This window comes from Nuphar pumila, chromosome 13 (assembly GCF_984573655.1).
Source record: "Nuphar pumila chromosome 13, dmNupPumi1.hap1.1, whole genome shotgun sequence".
NCBI classification, from domain to species: Eukaryota; Viridiplantae; Streptophyta; class Magnoliopsida; order Nymphaeales; family Nymphaeaceae; genus Nuphar; species Nuphar pumila.
Genome location: NC_143261.1, coordinates 1,451,195 through 1,459,671, shown reverse-complemented (window position 1 = coordinate 1,459,671; position 8,477 = coordinate 1,451,195).

Genomic DNA, 8,477 nt, shown 5'->3' with positions numbered 1-8,477 from the left:
CGGCATTTCGAAACCGGTGAAAAACTTGAAAGAACCGGTCAAAAACGGCTCCGAACCGGTTCCGGAAGGGGTCGGATCAGGTTCTTGATCCGATTCAGTCTTAATAGTGTTTGGATCCTGCTTTTATAGATCCAACCCAGTTTAAAGGGGATCCGGGTCTGACCCGACCCTTACTTAATACGGGTCGGACCCAACCCGAAATAAAACCTGGGTTAGACCCGGTCCGAAATAGGCCTGGGTCGAACCCAGCCCGAACAGAACCCAAGTCGGACCCGGTCCATACCGGACCCCTTGTATGACCCGGTCCAAACCGGATACCGAGTTCGGCCGGGTCCATAACAGAACCGGGTTAGACCCGGTCCTAAATGGACTCGGGTTCGACCCGGCTCTTAATGGGCCTGGATCGGACCCAATCCAAAACAGAACCGGGTTAGACCCGGTTCTAAATGGACCCGGGTCAAACCCGATCCGAGAGAAAGACCCGAATCAGACCCAGACCTGGTACCATTATGGGTCCGGGTCAGATCCAAAAATGAAAAGCAGACCCGATTCACCCAAAAGGGTTTGGATCGGGTCTCCTCGCCGGACCCGATCCGGTCCCTTTACAAAAAAAAAAATAAACAGAAACCCGATGGTTTCTGTTTCATTTTTAGGGAAACAGAAAAGGGGGTTTCCGCCCTTTTCGGTTCCACGGCGACCCACGTCGCTGTCACGGCGACTGAGCCCAATGGTCGGCGACCTGCGTCACCCCACGGTGATGCCGATCCGGCAACAGCCCCCCCGTGAGAAGACGTCGCCCCACGGCGACGCTTTGCAGCTTCGCCGTCCAATGGCAGAAGACCGGCAGCGCCTGCCAGTCCGGCGGCAGCCCCAGCGACATCAGCAAGGATGTCGCCGACCAATGGCTGCCCTTGCCGGCAAAACGCCCCACGGCGAACCCACCCCTCCGACGACAGGTAAGGGTTAAACATTTTTTTTTTAATTATTGTCGCCGGTTTTGCAGGTTACTCCGGCGATGCGGTGGGTAATCTGTGGCGCCAGCAAGACCGCCGCTGTCACCTGTAATTTTCTGGCAAAAGCCCCTTGCCGGATGACTGAAATGGAAAACAGAGAGAAAAGGGGTTTTTTAAACCCCTTTCAACATCTGTCGGTCACATTATCAGGCGACGGCTTCGGCGATGATCCCGACGACGGCAAAAACCTCCCTGCAGCCCAACGTCTACACGTATAAAACGATATTTTTTTTATGAGGTTTGCCTAAACCGGGAATTAGAAGTCACCCTTTTCGGCGACAGTAGCCGGTGAAGACTGTCGCCCTACGGCGACAATCTGCAGCTTACCGGTGGTTGTCGCCCCACGGCGACTCTACCAACGCCTAATCGCCGAAACGGCCTACACAGCCACACGCAGCGGAAATGCGTGGCAACGTGGGCCCATAACCCAATATTGGCGATACCCTGTAAAATCAACATGGACAGGGAGCGTACCTGAATTCGCCATTGTTCGTGTAGGAAGTTCGGCACTCTCCTTAGCCGGTCGACGCCCACAATGAGCTCAGGCCTTAGGTCGACGGTGAGCAGGACCCTATTCCGCTAAGTCTAAATGCAGAACTGAGTTTGGGCAGGATAATGGCTATGAACACTCATCATCTTCGTAGCCCCTAACTCCTTATTTGTAATGGAAGATTAGGCAGTTACATGAATGTGGTCTCTCTACATTCACGTAACTCCCACCCACTATCTCCATTACTTTGCCACTTAGTGACCCACTAGTAGGTGTCAAACCGGGTCAGACTGTGGGTTGGACCCGTAACCCAAAATGTCCAACACACTTCCCATGTTACATTTTGATCATCGCATCACCGGACAGTGCACCCACAGACATCTTTTGCCAAATGCACTCGTCGCCTACCCGAATGCCAAGTGCTCTCTATCACCAGCATGACTGGTTTTTGCTAATGATGCTACCTCGCAACACCCACTACACACTGACAACGTTCATCTGTACCGAGACTATGCGTACACGTTGGCTTAGAACACTTGATGCCCTCTTTCACCCGCGTGCCCTACAATGCCTACAAGGTAGGCACGTAACTATAACTATGTTCATAACAAAATCATCACAACGATGATAATGATGAAAAATATGCTAATGTCAACAAAGGCGGATATGATTTATTTTTTTTCATTTTTGCAAAGAAAATGTGACTGAATTTGCGATGTAGACCTCAGTGGCGATATGCATTTCTTTTTTTCAAAATTGCTAACATAAAATGCGTGAAAACTTTATTGGTTCTGATGGTTATTTATATAAAACTGTTACGAAAAGTAGTAATTGTTTTTCTAATTTAATACCAGAATCACCGTGATTATCACCATTTTTCTGTCATCACTTGTTCACAAAAGACAGAATGCTCCACTTGTAATTAAAAGAAAGAAAAACAGTAATCATGCCTATATGATTCTTGTGTATTAAAAATTCTTTTAGGTTGGCTCACCTGATATATCAATAATCATAGGTAATTGTGAATTTTTTTTAATGGATTGTCAAGGTGTTTCTTTTTTCTTTTTCTTTTTTCATTAGTCGAAGGTTGGGCTAAATGTAACAGCTTAGATGTCATTCATATATTGTAGATCAATGAAGATGGAACTTTTTGTTAAGGAGAAACCAATATCAGCCTCCTACCTACCATGGATTACACCTAGCTTTGACCTTGCGACAAGGGATGGCACCTATGGGTTTCGAACTTCTGACATTCACAAGTTGCCCCTACTAAATGAGTGGAGCCCTTGTGGGCCCCAACACTACAAGAAAAATATTATTTAGCGACAAAAATAATTCGTCGTAACGTTGCGACGGATTAGCGAGAGAAAACTATCCATCCTTAAAATTTAAATTAGTTGAGGAATTTGCAACAGAAAAATTTCATCGCCAATGATGTTGCTAATTTGCGATGGATTAGCGACGGACAAATTTTGTTTCACACTCCGTCGCAACTTCGCGATGGATGAGCGATACCATTTTTTCGTCGCTACTCCATCGCAAATTTGCGATAGCATTTCCGATGAACTTTTTCCGTCGCTAAATAACCTGTAAAATTCTAATACGAGCCCTTTTCTTTTCTCTTTCTGTTTTATTCTGTCACTCGTCGCCCACCGCCCATCGTCCACCGCTCGTCGCCCATCATTTGTCGCTCGTCACTCGTCGCCCATCGACCGTCGTCTGCCGCCCTCTCCTTCACCTCCTCCTTCCCTCACTCCATCTCTTGCCGTTGTATGCTAACGACGACGACCCCCGAGCATCGACGCCGCCGTGTGCCGACAACCCCCAAACAACCCGATTCATTGACAACGCCTTGTGGTGTGATAGGTTCCGGACACGACGGGGCTCTCACCCTCTTCGGCACCATGTGCCGCCACCACCAACCCCCGAGCATCGACGCCACCGTGTGCCACCGACGACAACCCCCAAGCACCGACGTCGCCGTGTGTCGGCAACCTGATGACCCCCAAACAACCTAATTCGTTGACAGTGCCTCGTGGTGCGACAGAGTCCGAACACGACTGGGCTCTCACCCTCTCCAGTGCCCCCTTCCAGGGGACTTGGGTCCAGTCCGTTGGTGAAGATGCTTCTATATACTACAATTCGATAGGTGAAGCCTACCGATTCTCAAGCTGAGCTATTCTCGGTTCACTCGCCGTTATTAGGGGAATCCTAGTAAGTTTCTTTTCCTCTGCTTATTGATATGCTTAAACTCAACGAGTGGTCTCACCTGACCTGGGGTCACTAAGCTGAGACGAGTAATCGCCTTTAGAGTTCCAGCAAACTTTGGATGCTTCATGCTAGTTGCGGCAATCCACCGCACACAGAGTGCACGACTATGGTAATCACCTGCTTGCCTTACCACATCGTGTCGTGAGCCAACATTTCAGCCGATGGCACATCAATAAGAAATGCACTGCAGGCTAATCTTCCATTTGTATATTTATGCATTGCATGTGCGTAGCTAAGCTAAGCTAATTGCGTGATACTTAGTGTTAAGCATTGCATGCGGCTAAAAATGTCATGCAAAAAAAAATGCAAAGGCAAAAATATGCAAATCGGGTAAATACCCGTAGTGAGTAAGTGATGCAGACACATCACAGGTTATTTAATTTCTTGGATGCAACATTTTTTTATTCACATACTCACTTAGTTATGGATATCTAGGACTGCTTTGATGAAGTTCGAAGATCATGCTGCGCATGATTTGAATGTATGAAAATAGAAGTGCTCTTATTTTTGAAGTTTGGATTCCATGCTAGTCATGGTAGTAATTAGCGAGATATTGGAGTGTGTTTGCTGCAGATACATGTTTGACATTGTTTTGATATGAATGATTTGAATTTATTGCAATGTTTAATGTAACTGTATCCATGCTTGCATGAAGTTATTTTCAATTTGATTATGCCTTTCATGTGAAATTGTATTATGAAAATATGCTTTAAATGAATGTATCGAGTTGATGAATGTGATTTCATCATTCTAAATATCCTTGTGATGAGTGTAAATATGATGTGATGGTTTTGCACATGAAAATATTAAGTTATCAACGTTTGCATCATAGTTCTTGTGATTGAATGACATCATATATATATATATGATTGTGTGTGATATATATATATATCAAATCATTACATTTACCATCAATGCTTGATAAATTAGATATTTTCTTCATTATAGCATTCTTATGATTCTCTTTTAACTGGTTAAGATAATATCTGTAACATCATAGGACAAAATGGCTGCAAACCATGAATGGATGTACCGTAGGATAGTTGACAATGATGCATCACTTAAATATATAGATAATGTTGACAGTTTTATTGAATTTGCAATGGCAAGTGTTAGTACAGTGGATCTCACTGGTAGGATTACGTGCCCCCAGCACAATGTGTAAGAACAATCGATTTATACAACTCATGGCGTTAGACATCACCTATACTGGAACGGTTTTGTGAGTGATTATCAGAATTGGATGCTTCATGGTGAAGAATTGTGTAACAATTTTGATGCACGGGTGGATGTGGTGCACGATAATTCATATGTGAATTTGATATATGATGTCATTGGACCATAACTGGGTTCTGCTATGGGTCTTAGTGATGTACCAATTTAGGTAGAGGAATAAGTAGCAAACGATGTAACTAGTAGATTTTATGATTTACTTAGAGATGTTGATGAGCCACTTTGGAATGGTTGCGAGAGTCACACTATCTTGTCCGCAGTTCTTCAACTACTGAATTTGAAGTCCGAGTATAATTTGAGTCAATTATATTTTGATCATTTGTGCTCTATTGTGAAGAGTATGTTGCCCAAAGATGAGAAATTGCCACAAAATTTTTATCGTGCGAAGGTTATGGTCAACGCTTTAGGTATGGGGTATCAAAAGATAGATGCATATCCAAATCACTTCATGTTGTTATTCAAAGATCAAGAAAATAGCCTATTATGTTCGTCATGTGGGCATACTCGGTTCAAGCAAAAAACAAGAGGCAATGGTAGCACGAGGTCAAAAGAAGTGTCATACAGGTCACTCTGCTACTTCTCTCTCACCCCTAGATTGCAACGATTGTATATGTCTTCGATGATAGTTAAACACATGAGATGACATGCAAATAAAGTTTGACATGATGAAGACAAAATCACACATCTTGTTGACGTGGAAGCTTGGAAGCACTTTGATCATACTCATCAGACCTTCGCAATGGAAGTGAAAAATGTTAGGCTCGGTTTATGTACAGATGAATTTAATCTATTTAGGGGTAGATCAACTTCATACTCGTGTTAGTCAATATTTGTCACCTCATACAACCTTTCTTCAAGCTTGTGTATGAAGCGTCAAAATCTTTTTTTGTCTCTATTGATCCCTGGACTGACCTTTCTGGGTCAAAATCTTGATGTATATTTAAGGTCATTGATTTATGAACTAAAAATATTGTGGGATGACGGTGTTCTCACGTACGATACCCACAAAAAATAAAACTTCAATATGAAGGTTGTTGTTCTATGGACAATCAGTGACTTCTCTGCATATGATATGTTATCTGGTTAGAGCACACATGAGAGATTGACATGTCTGTACTACTTGGATGATACAAAATCTTTTAGATTGACTCATGGAAGGAAGTTGTGCTGGTTTGATTGTCACTATTGATTTTTACTTAGTGACTATCCGTTCTGACGACAAAGAAATGTGTTCTGAGCAGGCACAACAGAAATGGAAGGTTCACTTACACGGTTGTCTGGCATAGAGATTTTAAGACAATTATGATACTTTCTATATAGACTGACACATGCCCGTAGTCTGATGCCCTTCTTTAGATTTAAGAAGGATCACAATTGGATAAAGAAATCTATATTTTGGAAAGTACCATATTGGTCAACCTTATTGATACGACATAATTTGGATGTGATGCATGTGGAGAAAAATGTGTTCGATAATATGTTAAATACGGTAATGAATGTCAAAAAAAATTTGAAGGATAATCCGAAAGCCCGTATGGATTTAAAAGTAATATGTAAAAGACCAGAATTAGAACTCAAAGAGTACAATGGCAAAGTACTGAAACCAAAGGCAATGTACGTGCTTGGACCAGATCAAGTAAAGTAGGTATGTCAATGGCTGAGACAGTTGAGATTTCCAGATGGATATGTCTCTAACATTGCTCGGGCTGTGAAGATAGACGAGGGACAATTATATGGGTTGAAGAGCCACGATTGTCATGTCATTATGCAACAGTTGATATATCCTTTTTAATTGCTCAGCGATCGACCCCTACATCGAGTAAGTATATTTAATATGTTACACTAAGTTCTCTACGTATGTATATGATTCGGTAATATAATTATTTGTTAAGTGCAGATGATTTGATCTGGAGTTGCGAAGAGAACTTTCACATCTCACTGATTCAGAAGTATAAAAACAACATGAAAATAAGTTTGTGGCATGTTGAAAGAGTTGGTAAGGATGATGACATACATTCCTTCCGTGTAAACAATAATAAGTTACTTAATTGGTCGTGTTCACAGTCATTGTTTATGCTTGTAGGTCTGCCATGGTGATGTTAATGACCAAATAATATATGATTTACAAAATGGTCTGACTAAAGTTGTGCAATGTTACAACGAGTACATCATAAATGGTTATCGATTCCATACAAAAGACTACGGTGTAAACAAGTCAACGATGAATAGTGGCATGTGTGTCAAGGGTAGCAGCTACGATGAAAATAAATATGACTACTACGGTATTATAGAAGAAATAATGGAGTTGACTTACTTAGGCATAAATAATAAGGTAACTTTATTCAAGTATCATTAGTTTGATCCCACAGTAACAAGAGTTGACAAAGTCTCAGGCATTGTGGAGGTGAATCATAAATTAAGGTTTGGGACATATGAACCATTCATGTGCAGCGCGAGGTTCGAGCCACAAGAAGTAATACGTGAAATTAAGCAGTCACTAGTTCAGCATCTTCCAGGACCGGCCCCTCATATATATCGGACTGGCGGATCACTTCTCCAGTAGTCATCCTCTCGAACAGCGGGGGCTTTCTTGTCTTACGAATTTTAGTCATTGCTAACTTGCACAACACATAAATTTAGCTGCATTATTATATGTTACAACCACCTCCCTAAGTATATATTATTACAAATTATCATATTTTTTACACAATCACCAACATTACAAATCGTCGTAATATTTGGTTTCATAAGTAAACATCGTTGTAAGATTTAACAAACTTAAGTACAAATTGAGGTAACTTCATAAATACACATCGCTACTGCATCAAACGTATAAATCTTTGTTGCTTCAAACGTACAAATCACTATTGATTTAAATATATAAATTGTTCATGCTTCAAATATATAAATCATTGTAGAAATCGCACCCTTCATAAGTACATATCATTATAACGTTTGGGCTTCATAAGTAAACATCGTTATATGATTTAGCAAACTTAAGTACAAATTGTGGTAACTTCATAAATCATAAATACACATCGATATTGCTTCAAACGTATAAATCGTTGCTGCATCGAACGTATAAATCGCTACTGCATTAAATGTATAAATCATTGTTGCATTCAAACGTATAAATCGTTGTAGAAATTTAGCCTTCATAAGTACATATCATTGTAATGTTTGGCCTTCATAAGAATAAATTGTGCTAACTATTTTTTAACGCCCAAAAGGTGGATAGGTACAAATTGATTTGTTTCAGTATGAAAATATGTATTATTTAGCATGAATAGTACAATCAGTTGTAAGATTTAACATTTAGATTTACAAATCAATTTGTTTAAATAATGAAACCTTACACGAAACTCATCGAAACGACAGAAGTTTTGGTAATCTGACAGTGAAGGAGAAACACCAAAAAGGTAGATGCAGTTGATAGTGGCAACGATGCTCCCACTGCACAAACGACGGAA